Genomic DNA, 17,690 nt, shown 5'->3' with positions numbered 1-17,690 from the left:
ACAGTGCCTGGGCTCGGCCACCACTTTGCTCCAAAACTGGAGTGGACACCAGGTGCAGGGAGAGGCCAGGCAACAGGAGCAGGCACTTCTGAGACTGGGGGCAAGGGAACTTCCTGGGCCCCGGAGACCACAGGAATGCCTGGGTCTGCAGCTGCAGCTGGGCAGCTATGGCTGCTCCCAGGAGGGCAGGGATCCTGCCCCTTTAACTCAGAAGGTGGCATGGCTCCTGCCTGTTCCTGGCTCCCACAGGCTCCACAGAGTAGACAGCCCTGGCCAAACCTCCCTCACTGCAGCAGGCATTATGGCAGCAGCTGCTCCAGATGGGCTGCCACCACCATCAATATTACATTAGGCTATATACTTCTTTTTATTTTATGAGTCTTAATAAGAAAATGGGTGCCTGAATTGTGCAGAAGTCCATATCGTAGCTTCCATGATCTGACAAACATCATAATATTAATATGTTGCCTGATTCTGAGAGCCAGAATGAACTCTTTATTTAAGAGTTACAATCTCAAATCCAAGATTCTATCAATAAAGTGATATTGGTAGCTACACCATCTTCTAATACTTTGGAGGAAACTCACCACATGAGGCAGCTCATTTTGGGCCATGGATAGTAAGAAAAAAAATTGCTCTGGTATACTAACAGTAGCCAGATACCACATTAAGACTTTGCATTCGTTATCTTATTTATTCTTTAAAACTACATTTTTAGGTAGGAGTTACTACACCCATTGCAAAGACAAAGTCCTTGAAATTCATAAAGGTTTTACGAGATCACGCTGTGGGAATGTGGTAGAAGTAGAATACAGTATTTGCACAAATATGTAATGAACCGGTGTTCTTACTGGTCTAAACTACTCATGATCATTTTATGGTTAGAGTAAGAACAGAGAATAATCCTCCATTCTCTCTTGCCATCTTAGAAAATAAGTAACTCAGCTAAGAACAATTTGAACATGTTTATTGCAGTATATACCTAAGTCACTCATAACCAGTTTAATATTATATATATTTTTTGTCTTTAGTATACATCAAACACTTGGAAACTGCTGGGGATACAAAGCCCAAGTAGTCATTGCTTTTGGGGTCTCATAGTCTATCTGAGAGAAACATATAAAAATGCTCATGTGTTAGGTTGGTGCAAAAGTAATTGCAGTCCTAATACACTGGAAGGGAAAAGCAAGGAATAGTCAGTTTTATTCATGAAGCTTGAAAGCATCATCATAATATGAGTGACCCATCACACATAACTTAAAAGAAGAATTCTCATGGGATTTTCAAAAAATTTGCATGGAAGTAAGGAATGTTTTCTCTTGCTTTCTAAATGAACCCTATTCTGTCCCAGTGACCTAAATTCAATTACCAAAAAAAGTTAATTTATACAAGAAGTTCTTCGAAAATATGTCAAAATTATTAAAGGTAAAATTAAGGAATTTGGGGAGCAGCTTTATTTTTCTGAAATACAGCAGAAGTGTTACTGATCAGGTGCTTCAAAAAGTCATATCTTGTATATAATACATCTCAATTATTTATTGTATATTTATCCTTTCTTCTAGTTGCTAGGATATTCTAGTACAACTTACAAAGGATATTGGAGCAATAATAAATGCCCAAAGGAAGAAGAAAGCACGCACTCTGATTAGCTATGTAGTGGTCTATTTTGCCAAATAAGAAATTGGGGCTCACTGATAACAAGTGACTTTCTCAAGTTTATTTAACTAAACAAATGATATAATTTAGAAGACTAGATTTAGTCTTCTCTTTCCAGTTTCATTGTTTTCTCCATTGATGAGGACTAAAGGTTTTCTGAGATCTTCATACACAAATGGAGATTTCATTATTTTTTCAAGATTGACCTTCATTTTAGAGCCTCTGTAGACACTGCATCTCTCTAGTGGAAACATATTATCTTTTCTTTTTGTTCCTTTTTTGAAACACAGGCTTTGATTTAACAACTTTATATTTTTCAGATTGGATCTTCCAGAAGCAAATTCTGAGATAGAATTTGGTATGAATGACATTTAATAAGAGCCAACACCAGGTAACAGAAGGGGGAAAGACTTCTGACTGCACTCCTTAGAGCTGAGCAGCAAGATCTTCCTTGAAGAGGCATCTGGGCACCACGTCCCTCTTTCTACCACATCTTACATCCTGACAACGACCTTGATTCTCTTCTATTTCTTCAGAGACTTTTTAAAACTTCTGCCTTCCTACTAGATTTATTTCTTTCATCATCTTTTACAACTTTTCGGCCTCTCATATGACTGTAAACATTGGGAGGAGTTAGTTTTCCTCAAACCCTTTTCCAGCAGAATGCTCAAAACCTGTTCACAACATATATACATAATGAGAGCCCCTGGCCAGGAAGGTCAACATGACCTGGAGATGGCAGAGCCCTCAGACAGTGCCTTTGATTTACATAACTTCACAGTCCCCATATGATCTAATTTCACTTTTCTCAACAAATTCCTACAAAGTTCTGTTTTTCTATTAACTGTGTGAATCCAGGTTCCTAGTCACACAGGTTCTCAGAGGAATTGTCTTCAAGCTCCCCGGCATTGACCCATATGGTCCTTTTTAACCTCAATTGAACTCCCATGCATTACTGCTTGCTCAGCCACAATTTAGCTAAGACCAAAAATTCAACACAGAGACCTTTGACCAGTATTCTGAAATCTCTTAGTTTCGCATACATTTTTCATGTACCTTTTCCCAGCTGAATTCAGTATCGTAGCCAAACGTTACTTCATCAAATACATATCCTACAGCATTTTTTTAACCTTATTCTTTCAGGAGGGGGATCAGAGCCAGTAAATAAAGCCAGCAGTTTGTGTGAATATTAAGTTATATACCTCTTGCAAATTATGTAGCCTCTTTTTTTTATTATTGTACTTTAAGTTCTGGAGTACATGTGCAGGACTATGGAGGTTTGTTACATAGGTATACATGTGCCATGGTGGTTTGCTGCGCCCATCAACCCATCATCTACATTAGGTATTTCTCCTAATGCTATCCCTCCCCTTGCTCCCGACCCCCAACAGGCCCTGGTGTGTGATGTTCCCCTCCCTGTGTCCATGTGTTCTCATCGTTCGACTCCCACTTATGAGTGAGAACATGTGGTGTTTGGTTTTCTGTTCTTGTGTTAGTTTGCTGTTGTTCATTGGAAAAGGGAAATAATATTATCTATATTAGAATACTAATATGAATATTAAATATGATATCATAAAGTTCTTGATATATGCAAACTCTCAAAGTTTTTGATTACCTTTGCTTAATAGTGCAGTGGTGTGGTCACAGCTCACTGCAGCCTCAAATTCCTGGGATCAAGCAATCTTCCCACCTTAGCCTCCGGAGAAGCAAGGATGACATGCCTGTGCCAAGACTCCAAGCTTGTTTTTTTTTTTTAAATTTTTTGTAGAGACAAGGTCTCACTATGTTGCCTAGGCTGGTCTCAAACTTCTGCCCTCAAGCAATCTTCCTGTCTTGGCCTCCCAAAACACTAGGATTACACTGGTATGAGCCACAGATGCACCCAATCAATTCAGTCTTCTACTAGTAGTAAATGGTATTATTAATCATACTCAGTGAAACATTGGTTGAAAAAAGCAGAAAACAAATAAAAATATTCCACTATTTATTCACCTTTTTGAATTTGGCTTTTCAATGCACAGCTTTACCATTCTCTTTACAGAATATTCCCTAGAAAAAAGCGATAATTTTTTTTTCTTTTTTTTTTTTTTTTACCATTTAAAGTGGATTTTCTCTATGTATTTCATCTCTCACACAGCACACAATATATTCAGTTATGGTTTGACATTTATCTTTGTTGGACTTTATAAGCATTAAAATAATGATCACTATTACAGTGAAAATGTCTTTCTCTAAACACAAACTTCTGCATACTTTTAAAATTTACCTTCTAATTTTTAAACCAGATGTGTACCCAGAGAAATACGAAAAATGTTATAATTCAGTTTTATTTGGAGGCAGAAAGGATCACTTTCAATCTATTAAGAAGACTGATTTCCTCAGCTTTTGTCTGTATTTCATTCTGATGGATAAACTGTAGTTGTGTAAAGCGTATCCACATAACAAAAGGCTGGCCAATGTCCTGGAATTACATCTCTCTCCAGCCCACAACTGAAGAAGCGAAAGGGATGAAAAACCAACCAGTTGACTCAGTGTTGCTTCTCTCTCTTCACCCTTTGAGAGAGTTGAAGATAATAACTTGGTCAATGCTCTTCAGCTGTAAAGAAAAAAAAGAAAGATTGTAACTTGGGATTAAATTTCAAGGATGGATACACACACATACACCATTACACATAAATACATATAGACACAGAAATAATGCTTATAAAGTTATAATGTGGTTTGGAGTGTGCAAAATTTCATTCTATCAAACATCTTCCTTTGTTCACTTCAAAGCTTTCATGAGGTTAAAAAAACCTAAATTTTATTTACTATTCTTATTAATAATTAATTTGACATGTTCTTGGTTTAGTTTTGTTCTCATCATATTAATCTTTTTTTTTTTTTTGAGATGGAGTCTCGCTCTGTCGCCCAGGCTGGAGTGCAGTGGCACAATCTCAGCTCACTGCAAGCTCCGCCTCCCAGGTTCACACCATTCTCCTGCCTCAGCCTCCCGAGTAGCTGGGACTACAGGCACCCGCCACCACGCCCGGCTAATTTTTTTTTTTTTTTTTGTATTTTTAGTAGAGACGGGGTTTCACCGTGTTAGCCAGGGTGGTCTCGATCTCCTGACCTGGTGATCTGCCTGCCTCGGCCTCCCAAAGTGCTGAGATTAGAGGCGTGAGCCACCGCACCCGGCCCAAACTAATCTTTTGGTAGTTGCCTAACCTGTGGATTTGTTTTGAAAGACACTGCAGTTTATTTGACTGTATTGGTTTTATTATTGTTGAAACCCAATTCTGGTCAGAGAAATACATGTATATTTTGAAGTAAAACTTGTATGAGGAGTAAAACACGAGACAATTTCCAAGGAGCTTATTTATTTCATTTATACTTAGGCGTAAATCATCTAGACTTACACTTGAAAGTACTTTAAGAAGTTAACTCAGCAGAAATATTTTAACGTGCAAATTATTTGATTATGCTGATTACAGAAAATAAACACACAAATCAAATAAATTTCATTTTTTCCTGGCTTAAGTAGCTGTGATTAAGAAAAAAAGACAATAAAGTCCCAGCCTAACAAGGACTTACCCATCAAAAAGCGTCTTCGGTGAAAGATCTATTAAGAAAACCACTGCACTTGGATGAACATGTAGAAGTTAGCAACAGAAGCTTCAAACACATGATTTTAGAGCAGTGTTGCAAGCATAATATTAATATTCTAGAATAGCATTATACAATAAGATTTTTAAATTAACTTTTCTGGTGAAATACGCATAATGAAATTTATAACTTTAATCATTTTCAAGTGTATGGTTCAGGGGCATTAAGTACATTTATATTGCTGTACAATCATCACTTCCATCCACCTCCAGAATGTTTTTCATCTTCCAAAACTGAAACTTTTATCCCATTAAACAATAACTCCCCATTGCCTGCTTCCCCATGTCCAGATCCTGGCAACCACTGTTCTACATTCTGGCTCTCTGAACTTGACTATATTAAGTACATCATATGAATAAAATCATAAAGTATTTGTTCTTTTGTGACTTGCTTCTTTCCCTTACCCCTAAGTTCACTTAGAACAAGGTTCTTCCATGTTGTACCATGTGTCAAAATCCTATCCTTCTATTTTAAGGCAGAATAATATTCTATTCTATTCTACATATATGTATCATGTCTTGTTTATCCATGTATCCATAGAGAGATACTTAGGTTGTGTCCACTTTTGGGCTATCGTGAATGCTGGTGCAATGACATGAGATGCAAATATATGTTTGTGTCCCTGCTTCCGATTCTTTTGGTTATATACCCAGAAGTGAAATTGCTGGATCATATGGTAATTTAAATATTGTGTTGCTCAAAGAATGAGGTCAAAAATATTAATTTAGAAGTTAAGAATTGAGTGTGACCATGATTTACAACACTATTGCTTTAGGTACCAGTAAGGTGACTGTACTTTCAACTTACTGAAATTAGTGGATGTAGAGCCAAAGATATTACCCTCGGGCAGGGGGAAGTGAGGAAAGAGATCATGAAAATTATTAATGGGAATCCCTGCAATGGCAACTTGAAGCCATGGAAATGGTGATATCCCTTATTATTCCCCACGGTTTCTTTTTTAATGCATTGGGTTTAATAACCAACCTATGATTCATCAGAATGTGGCAATCTCCCTTTGCAGAAACCAGCATAATGTCAGAGCACTTGGTTTCCACTTGTCATGAAATTGCTTTCCAAATAGTAGCCACGGCCTTGGTAGATTTGTGGTTAATTCAATAATTGTAGAATCTTTTGTGTCTTCCATGGAGCCATCCAAAGCCAGTAAAGCTTGTTGGCCCTGGTTCCTTCCCTAGTTCAGATGTTCTGTTGGTTCAAACTAAGTCTTTAGCATGCTACATTTTTTAGTATCTTTAAGAGTGCAACACACAACATCTTCTCAGAATCAATCTTTATGCATTACGTTTAAAAATTGCCAAAACCTCCGCTACTATAGCAGGTTCCCCAAACAGATTGAGACTCAGCACTCATTGTTTAATCTTGATCCTCATTTCTGTTGCCAAATACAATAGCAGAGCTTTAGTGCTCCATGATAAAGTGAAAAATTTAGCTTCCCCTGTAAGCCAGTCCTCTATGTCTGTTGTTCAGAGATTGTGGCCAGTGTACTTCCTCTCTATTTGAAGGAACTGCACATCAGGTAGTAACTATGGCATCATTCAGTTATCAAGTAGGAGAGGGGGTGTCTTCTCTCTCAGAGAGAGGGACCGAATACATCAGTGCCCTCTTGAAAAGTCAACAAATCTGCAGCAAATCCAAAACTTTCTAAGTCGCCCTTCCCCATGGAGCCCTGCACTCCTGGTCCTTGGTCTTCAGTGGGTGTGGCTTTGTTGAGTGACACAGCACTCCTGTCCTCTCGTCTCTTGAGAGTTGGTATTTTAGGCTTTGTCTCTGAGTCTTCGTATGAAACTGCTTACCCTAGAAACCTACTTATTTCAAAATATTTATTTCTCTGGTACACATGGATTATTCTCCATGATAGGACATATAGTAAGTCATAAAATAAGTCCTAGTAAAATTAAGAGGACTGAAATCATACGAAGTATCTTCCCCAACCACAATGAAATCAAATCAGAAATCAATAACAGAGAGAAAATGTGGGATATCTACAAATATGTGAAAATTAAGCAATTTTGAAGAAACTGCCTCTGCGGTTTCCTGAACTGAGGCTCCTGGAGTCTGAGCCTCTGGGAGATTGCAGAGGGAGCATTAATACCCTTGCATGCACCCTGTTCCAAAAACTAGTTTTTTGTAAAGCATGGCCATTGCTGAATGTTGAAGTTTTGAGGGACTGAGTATCTGTGCTTCTGTGACAGCAATATTTATCTGAAGTCAGGAGATATTATGGAGAGCACAGTTATGTTCTCCCCAAAACATGTTTTGACATTTCATATGTTGAAATCTTAACCTCAATGATGATGGTATTAGGAGGTGAGGCCTTTAGGAGGTGGTCAGATCATGAGTGTGGAGTCCTCATAAATGGGATTAGTGCCCCTATGAAAGAGACCCAAGAGAGTCGGCTCGCTCCCTCCACCATAAGAGGATGTAAGGAGAAGTTGATAGTTTGAACCCAGAATAGTTTCTTCACCAGAATCTGACTATACTGGCACTCTGATCTCAGACTTGCAGCCTCCAGAACTGTGAGAAGTAAATGTCTTTTGTTTAGAAGAAATCCATTTTATGATATTTTGTTTTAGCAGCCTGAACTGACTAAGACAGGGGGCAGACTCTTATCTTTCTCTTTTGCTCGTCTTCTGTTCCTCGCCTAATTATTTTAGGAGACAGAGTTTGGTCAAGGTTTTAGATTTGAATCTGTTTCTCATTTGTGTCTTTGTGGAGGGCTAGCACAATTTTCTGGGTATTAGTACTTTCTTTCCTTCTACTTTTTCTTTGTTCCTTGGCTAGGACTTTCTTCCATTGCACATTCTGGCACTCACAAAATGGTGTATTGGTGAAGTGCATGTACTTTTCCATTTCCTAGTTATGTGACCTTTCTATGTGAAAATTTGCTTAGGTAAAATGAAGAAAAGGTTGTTGCGAGAAGTGTGAGTTTATATATGTGTGGGTGTGTTTATACATATTATCCATATAATATATATGATGTATACATATAATGTATGTGTATAATGTATGTGATATATATAATGTATATAAGGTAGTGTCTGACACACAGAAGCTGAGGCATGTGTTGTGAATTATTTTTTATTTATTTATTTACTTTATTATTATTATTATTTTTTGAGACAGAGTTTTGCTCTTGTCGCCCAAGCTGGAGTGTATTGGCACGATCTCGGCTCACTGCAACCTCCACCTCCCGGGTTCAAGTGATTCTCCTGACTCAGCCTCCAGAGCAGCTGGGACTACAGGTGCCCACCACCACACCTGGCTAACTTTTGTATTTTTAGTAGAGATGGGTTTCTCCATGTTGGCCAAGATGTTCTCAATATCCTGACCTTGTGATCCACCCGCCTCGGCCTCCCAAACTGCTGGGATTGCAGGTGTGAGCCACAGCACCCTGCCTATTTTTTAGTCAAATGTTCTCTTCATGTGGAACACTCCTCATTTATCATTGCATCATCCAACTTCTGCCTAGCTAATTGCAACTCTTCCTTTTTTTTGGTTTCTTTTTGTTTATACGTTTACTGAAACGCCTACTTTTTGGCATTCAAGTGCAAAAACCTGAACTGATTAAAATTATTTAATTTATTACACATTAACTTCATGTGGGGGCTTTTATTATTAATTTATTTTAAAATATTTATTTTAATAATATGATGAACATCCACGAACACATTGCCAAAGATAAGGAGTAGTGAATGCCAACAACTCCTATCTGTATATTCCTAATGACAAAGGAGTCTTTGGCCAAGCTTTAGTCATGCTCCTGCACTTTCTTATAGGCCAGTCTATGAACCTCCTTGTAAAATCCAGTTTTAGAAAAGAACCCTGCTAAGTCAGTTTACCAAGAACCTTCTATCTTTGATATCAGATCACCCTCAATATCTGATCAGATTTGTCATTCTCTACCATCTCTCAAGTGACATCAAAATCCTTAAGGTCTGTTTAGCCAGAATCCCCCTTATTCCTGATGTTTCCTCTTAGTGATTTTCTATCCACTAACCCCCACCCTGCTCCTTGGCTATAAATTCCCACTTCCCCATGCTGTATTCGGAGTTAAGCCCAATCTCTCTTTCCCACTGGAAAATCCCATTGCAGTTATCTCTATACCTATTACAATGGTCCTGAATAAAGTCAGCCTGATGATTTAAGTATCATTAAACAATTTTTTTAGCACTTCTCTATTCTATCACTGATAGAATTAATTCCTACTTTGACTTTGGGGTTTATCACATCTTTCTGTATGTTTTATCTCTCTCTATATATATTTACCTAAAATGTAATATTTTACTTATATTTGAATTTTATATAAAATTGTCCCCTATGGTCTTCTGGGACTGGCTTTCTTGACTCAGTATTTGTTACCTATATTTATTTACATAGTCCCTTCATTTTTACTCGTGTGTAATATTTAATTGTGTGACTTTTTTGTAATATGTTTACTCATTCTCCATTGGATTAGTGTCTTGGTTAGTTTGAACATACTGAGTATATCACTATAACAATCAGGAACCATATTCTTTAAATGGCTCCAGGCATATATATACACAAACATATATATGCATATTAAAGATATATATGCATTTATACAAATTATATATAAACTTTTATATATAAAAAAAAGATTTATATATAAAAAAGATTCTCTTGGGTAAACAGAAGTATGAAATTATTGTATCATAAGATCTGTCTATATATAGAGATTCATATACACATATATAGATATATGTATCTTTATATATCTGTTTAATCTTACAATATAAATCCAAGTTGTTGGTTTCAAAGTAGTTTTATCGATTCAACAGTAATTTGTGAAAATTCTTTATCCACAGCCATTCCAACACTATACATGCTCAGATATCTTCATTTAAGCCAAGCGAATAGTATACAACAGTATTTTATTTTAATTTTATTATTTCTTTCTTTCATTTTTGACCTTAATAATCAACTTTTTTATTCAAATTACCCCAAGATTTTCTTAATTTCTTGAGCAAAACTGATTTTCACATTATTATAGATATGTCTGAAAATGTTTGTCTTTAATTTACAGTAATTTCAACAAGTTATTTGTGTACTTCAACTAAATAATATCACATGCTCTATTTCTTTAATTTTTTTTTCTGCTTATAAAATGTGTGACCTTTCCCTTTCATGGGTGATGAAAGAGTTTTGATGTCTGCTTCTTAAAGCCATATTCAGAGTTTACGTAGTTAGTTAACTAGAGAACAGTCTGTCGCCTGTCAAAAAGTCACATGGACCCAGGAGGCTAGCTTATTCACAGTTCCTTCTTTTGGCCCTGTGTTAGCCTCCTTGTGCTACTATAACAAACTGACATAGAGTAGGTGTCTTAAACAATAGATATTTATTTTCTCACAGCAGTTCTGGAGGCTGGAAATCCAAAGTGCAGTGTGCCAACATGGTCAGGCTCTGGTGAGGGATGTCTTCCTGGCTTCCAGTTGGCCGTCTTCTCACTACATGCTCATATGACCTTTCTTCAGTGTAAGTTGGGAGAGTGGGCTCTGATGTGTTTTCCACTTTTCATAAGGCCACTAATTCCACCATGACCCCCACCACACACATTCATAACCTAATCACCGTGCAAATATTCCACCTCCTAATTACCATCACACTGGGGGTAGGGCTACAACCTACAAATTTTGAGGTGATATAAGCATTTAGCCCAAAACAGGCCCCGGAAACAGTTCAAATTAATATAAAGAATAAGCAGTTTGGGAGCTGCTTGTTTGAATGCACTTGCCCATACTGTAAGAAACTCCAAAATGGAACGTGTTTTTGAGCTCCTGGCTGAGAAACTAAGTCCACAGATACCTAGAGGCTTAGATATATAAACACTCTCTCTTCCTTATAGTTGAATCTGTTTGAGTAACAAATGACTAGGTCTAGTCTAAATCAGATTCGTGTATTCTTACCAAAGCAGTTGGTATTTGCTCATCCAGATACTGCCTCCCTGCAATTAAAACCATTCAAGCAATTATTAAAATCGTCAGCAAGTAGTAGAAACTAACTATAACTCACCATGCTCAAACCTATAAGGCATATGTTCAGAACCACCTCCGGTGATGGACTAGGATCCTGTATCTCTGTATATAAGACTGTTCCCCAAATCTCACTCCTTATCATCTACTTCAATGGTTAATGTGCCAAAACGTCAAGGTCTCAGGAAGGCCATTAAATAAGATTTATCTCTTCATTTCCACATTTCAGAACAAATCAAGGGTTAGAGACAGGACTAGAAAATAGAGATCAAAATGTTAGCTCAGTTATATGTAAACTCATTTTAAACATCGTTTTACATTTCAGTCAAAACAGCTTGGCAGCATTTTATCACAAGAATATACATGTATTTGACCTTGTTATTGGCATAGGTAGACAATTCAGACCTCTCCTCCGGAGCCCCATTCATTACATGAATTTCCACCCACACTATCCCACGTATACAAGGGAAGAGAAGCTGCCCTGATGAGATTATCTTAAAGGATAAACCAGAATGTATTCTTTTTTCAGCCAGATAAAATTTTAAAGAGTAGAGGAGAGAACCAGATGTGCTCAGATATTTTTCTTCTTCTCAAGCTCACCACGGGTCACCTCCTAGAGAGAGCAGAGGCTGAGAGGTAAGAGAGAGGCAGGTGTGTTACTTGAGATGAAGACTCTCCACAGGGAAACGGAAAGTCAGAGAAGCAGAAGCTTCCTGAAACAGTAGCTCATAGATTATGTGAATCTGTTTGTCCTAAAAGTCAACATTTCCTGAGGTAAGCATGTGGTCTCAACCTAAGTTCAGAAATGTCTTTAAAACCTGAAATTTTCTGGAATTCATAATTTCTTTATAGAAAATAAAATCAAACTATTGAGACAGTATGTTTCCTAGAAAACTAAACAATTTTTGTATAATGTATAAAGAAGCACGAATCACATTGCAAACCAGCACCAATTAAGGTCATCTTAGATATTCCGCTAAGATACATATATTACCTATTTCTGAGGTAAACCGGTCTGGCTTGGTCTTTTCCCAGAATAGGACATAAAAAAATAACTTTCTAGGCCAAACTGAGATATCAATCACCTTTGCCCTGTGGAAAACAAAAGTATATATTAAGTTAAATATATATATATGTGTGTTTGTGTGTGTGTGTATATAGATAGATAGATACATGCATTTCAGTGTTGTATTCATTATTATAAGCACTTTTTTCTTACTGATTTCTGTTTTTATGGAACTTAAACTTATCAAATTAATTTCCTATTTAAGACATTTCAAAGTAAAACTTATTTTTCAAATTTAAGTTACTGAACACAAGTATTGCATTTATTAAAAGAATTGCTGTGCCACATTAAGTACCACTTTTCTTATGGGTCATGCTTTCTTTTAAAGAATTCTACAAATAGAAAAGTAAAAATAGATTGTTGGTCTGGTAGCTCCTGTGCTGTGTTATGGCAGAAGAAAAAATAGAGAGGGAAGAGGGCAAATATAATATCTTTGATTTTAAAAGTAAACTTTTTTAAAAAAAGAGGAAGCAAGGCCTGGCAGTGGCTCACGCCTGTAATCCCAGCACTTTGGGAGGCAAAGGTGGGTGGATCACAAGGTCAAGAGATTGAGAGCATCGTGGCCAACATGGTGAAACCCCATCTCTACTAAAAATAAAAAATTAGCTGGGCGTGGTGGCGTGCCACTGTAATCCCCGCTACTCAGGAGGTTGAGGCAGCAGAATCACTTGAACCCGGGAGGCGGAGGTTGCAGTGAGCTGAGATCGCACCACTGCACTCCAGCCTGGGAGACAGAGTGAGGTTCTGTCTCAAAAAAAAAAAAAAAAAAAAAAAAAAAAAGGAAGCAAACAATGCATTTCAAAGGTAATTTTCTGACTTTTCTGGCACCTTCATCTTGGAAATTGATATTTTTACTCTTCTTTTTGGGTAAACATGGTAAACACTTGTATCTCAGCTTATATATGGAAAATATTCTAACACATCATTTTCTTGCCTGATTTTGAAGACATTATCTGTTATATATGGAAGGTTCACTAAGCGCATCAATTGTTTTAGTCAATTATTTGGCAGTAGCTCCTTCTATAGCTATGCATTCGAATCACTGGGAGTGCTTTAAATATATACACAGATGTGTGACTCTGTGTATTTTAAAATCTCTCTAGGCTATAGGAATGAGCAGCCAGATATGAAAATCAGTTTCAGGGAAGCCCTAAAAGAAATACCACATTAAATTTGAAAATGTGGTATTGAAACACACATACTTTTAACAATCTTTGTGGGAGTTCAGATTTATGTATCCTCTTTTACAATATTAAAGCATGTATAGTAGCTAGAATTTGGACTGAGCCTCATTGTAAAAAATGAAAAACAAATGGATATGAGGAAACAAATCTACATATATATGTAGTGAGTCAGTCAAGAAGTAAAAGAGGTAGAAGGAAACGAGAACAGCCTCCCATTTCCTGGCAAAAATACCAAGTAGAAGATGTTCATCTTTGGTAATCTCCTATTTCTCCATCACAAACTTCTGTTTCCCCCAGTTACTGTGTACCCTCAACTTTCTAACTCAGTAAATTAGCCTTACAAAAGCCGCTTCTCCCCAAATTTATACATATTTGAAAAGATCCTTTTTTTCCTCCATCACCATATACTTATTAAAGATGTCCATTTTTACTTCTGTTTTTATTTACCTCAAGATGTTAGAAAAAGAAGTATGTTAGAAGAAAGAAAAGCACTACAAAACTGACAGTACTTTAAACTTTCAGGTTATTTATTTTATAAACTAGCAAACGTGAACTCAAATAAAAATTGATAATATTTGAACTAAGATTACCAAATTAAGTTAAAAAAAGAAAATTTTGGTGACTAGAAAATGTTTTGAGTAAAGGATACTTCTTAATCACCAAATATTTATTGACTATTGAAACTGCCTTTGCAAAAGTTATAACAGTGAGAAAATTATGACAGTGACAGAGATCTAACCTAACCAACCCCATCTTGCTTCTAACCTCCGAGCTGTCCTTGTTTATTCCTGGGTGTATGCCAAACTGTCTTTGAGAGGAACTTAGTTTATTGTTTAACTTTGAAACAAAGATGATACCATCCCCTTTCTGAAACAATCCCCCTTCTTGCCTGAGGATCAGACTACCTTTGTAAGACTAACAAGTTAGCCACAAGATTAGAAATTACGGTTTAGGAGTCATGAAGATAGAGACCTCAAGATTGCAAACTTCCCCAATATCTCCTAGGGAAAACACCACTTTGGGAAAACCTAAGACTGGTGCCGGAAATATTTTTCAGGCCCTGCAATTGATGGATAAGCTGGCACCACCAAGATCGATAAACTGGCTCACCTGGTCTCATGGTCCCCGTCCAGGAAAGGACTCAATGCAAGAGATCAGCTTTGGCTCCCTATAAATCAAACCAACCAATCAGCACTCCCCACTTCCCGATCCCCTGCCCACCAAATCATTCTTAAAAACCCCACTCTGAATTTTCAGGGAGACTGATTTGAGTCATAACAAAACTCTGGCCTCTTGTTCAGCTGGCTCTGCATGAATTACTCTTTTTCCACTGCAATTTCTGTCTGGATAGTGGGCAAAATGAACCCGTTGGGCAGTTACATTATTACCTATGTTATTGATAATACAGTAATGAAAGAGCTATAGTTCCTAGACTTAGGAAGCTTGTAATTTAGTAGAAAAAATATAAAAGTAAATAGGTGACATAAATATAGTATAATAAATTCTATATGAAATATTTGTTTAAAATCTTACAAAATGTTACAAGAACATGTAAAGATATCACCTAGTGGATGATTTTTCTAAGAAAATTATGGATCTTTTTAATAACACCATTAGACAATAGATAACTACTCCTACATACTGATAAAATAAATATTATGCTTGTTTAAGGTACATTGATAAATGAAGCAGATAAAAATATTTTGGATTAAATATTTTTGGAGAATTTGAGAACATGTTTATTTTTATTCTCTTAAAATGAGAAGGTAAATTTAAAACAAGTCATATATTTAATAAAGTACATTAATTAAATTATCTGATTTTATTGTCTTTAAAGTTATTTTGCTTCTCTCTATAATCTTTCATCATGTTTCTATGTTTAATCTTCATATGGATTAATTGTTTGAAACTGAAAGAAAAATAGAGAAAAAATGTGAAAATACTGCAATGAGGAGAGAGAAAGAATTTGAGTCATAGTGGATTTTATCTAGACTTTCTTTTTAAAAAAACTATTATGTGTATGGAAAAAATGTTATGTACTTTTCAATTAAATGTATACAGGCTCATTACATTAAAGGCAAGTTGTTAAAATGAGAAAGTATATACTTTACAGCTAGAACAATATAAGCATTTGATTTAGTAGTGAGAATCATTATAAATGGATTACTTTCTTGTTTTCTAAAGTTGTCTAAAAATACTGTCTCCCTCAATCATAGATAAACCTTTGCTAAAATATGTCTAAGTATTATACAAATAAATCAAGTTTCTATATTGTTAATATAATGTTGAATTGATTAATTTTTGAAGTTACGTCAATTTTTATTTTAAAATTTTGTTACATGAAGCAATTATAATATGATACGGATTGATAATAGGAAGACAATTCTGGTATCAAAATCAGTCACTTTTCACGTTATATTGTGGATTGTTTAAGTTTAATCATGGGTTGCTCACTAATGTTTTCCTATCCTAATTACATATTCATATCTGTTAATTACAATAGGACAAAATGTCCAATGAATACAATTTAATAGAATAAAAACATGAATTATCAAAAATATTTATGAACAAATTGTACCCACGGCAGGTAGCTTTTGTTAGATATGATAAGTTATTAGTTATTAGCTAAGATGGCGGAAAGCTTTCTGCATATCCTGACGCAGATCTGAAATAACACTGAAGTTCAGAGACATTTTCCATTTTGTTTGCAGGAAAAACTTTTGTATAGCCCTTAACTTTTTTTTTTTTTTGACTCATATTGAAACTCCCTGTTTTACTTTAGGTAACACAAGATATTGTTTACAGCCTACCTCAACCAACGTATGTCTAATGTCAAAAAAATGCATAGAATATCTTTAGGAAAATTACAATTCTGTAGCTATATAAGTGCGTGTGTGTGTGTCTGTGTGTGTACGTATATTTACATTACCGTAGTTAGGGTGAAATTTACAGCCAGGTAGGGTCATGCCTGTAATCCCAGCTACTTGGGGGGCTGAGGCAGGAGGATTGCTTGAGCCTAGGTGTTCAAGGTCAGCCTGGGCAACATAGTGAGACATCACTTTTTTATATTTACACATATCTGAATGACCCACCCTGGTATCAGATATATGAGTTAGATCATCTCAGATGGAAAGACCTCTTACGCCTTTTCCCAGTCAATCTTTACTTTCACAATCCCCTAACCAAGTATTATTTGTTTTTCAATCCTACCTTTTTACTTCCCATGGATAAAATCATGCAGCATGTATTTTTTTTTTTTTTTTGCCTCTAGCAATTTTTGCTCAGAAGTTGTTTAGAATCACCCATGTTGTTGGAAATATAGTAAGTAGTGTTTCCCCACCTTTGATGATTCAGTAGTATTCCAATGTATTTTTTTTTAGCTTTCATTTAGTTTTACAAAAGAGAAAAGGGAATCATACATTGCTCAGAATTGGGTTGCATAAGATTTTCATAAATGTTACTTAGTATATTTGGAATAGACTTGTCCTCTAATTCCTTTTTTTTTTCAAATAGTAAGTCTCAATTTTATTTTCTATTTTATTTTTTTATTATACTTTAAGTTTTAGGGTACATGTGCACAAATGTATTTGTATATAACTCAATTTATCCTTTGTCTCATCCTGTTGATGGATGGATATTTGGGTTATGTCATTTGGGCTACTATGAAAAACATTTATTCTATAAGCCGTTAAGTATGAGTGTTCTCTCCCCCACTGTTTGCATATATCTGTGTTCATTTTTCTCAAGGTCAGTATTTCCAACTTTGGCCATTTTCTTAGGACTTATGAGGTCCTTCTGTATGATTTTTACTTTTACATTTTCCTAATGAGTAATTTCATGTTTTAGAGAAATAGGTAAAATAATACATCTGTAGTGGTGTATAATAGATGAAAGACTATGGGATACTTATTAAGCATAACTTATTGTGTCTTAATCATGTCCTCACGGTAGAGGCTCTTCAGTTCCTATCATTATGAGATTAGATAATATTTGAAACTATAACATCCAACTTGTAGACACAAGGAGACGACCAGAACAGTGAAGTCACCCAGAGCCTTGACATTGTCATTTTAATGAGTTAATTGTAGAACGAGTTGCTCCTATACTACTTTTTTTTTTCTTTTGACAGCA

General features: G+C 36.0%; 1 long non-coding RNA gene across 3 annotated transcripts in view; it reads left to right on the top strand.

Moving 5' to 3' along the window:
• The window catches only part of LOC129394953 (uncharacterized), a 215,865-nt gene that overhangs the window by 154,521 nt on the left and 43,654 nt on the right, over positions 1 to 17,690 (top strand). For 2 of the 3 annotated variants that reach the window (XR_008622389.2, XR_008622387.2), the window contains one exon: positions 1,977 to 5,693. The exons of the other annotated variant lie outside the window; for it this stretch is intronic. This is a non-coding gene — a long non-coding RNA (uncharacterized LOC129394953). Of the gene's footprint in view, positions 1 to 1,976; positions 5,694 to 17,690 lie in introns of those variants that run through there. 3 annotated transcript variants of the gene reach the window in all.

This window comes from Pan paniscus, chromosome 22 (genome assembly GCF_029289425.2).
Source record: "Pan paniscus chromosome 22, NHGRI_mPanPan1-v2.0_pri, whole genome shotgun sequence".
NCBI classification, from domain to species: Eukaryota; Metazoa; Chordata; class Mammalia; order Primates; family Hominidae; genus Pan; species Pan paniscus.
The sequence above is the reverse complement of the archived record's forward strand: the minus strand, read 5'-3'. Positions and strand labels throughout refer to the sequence as shown.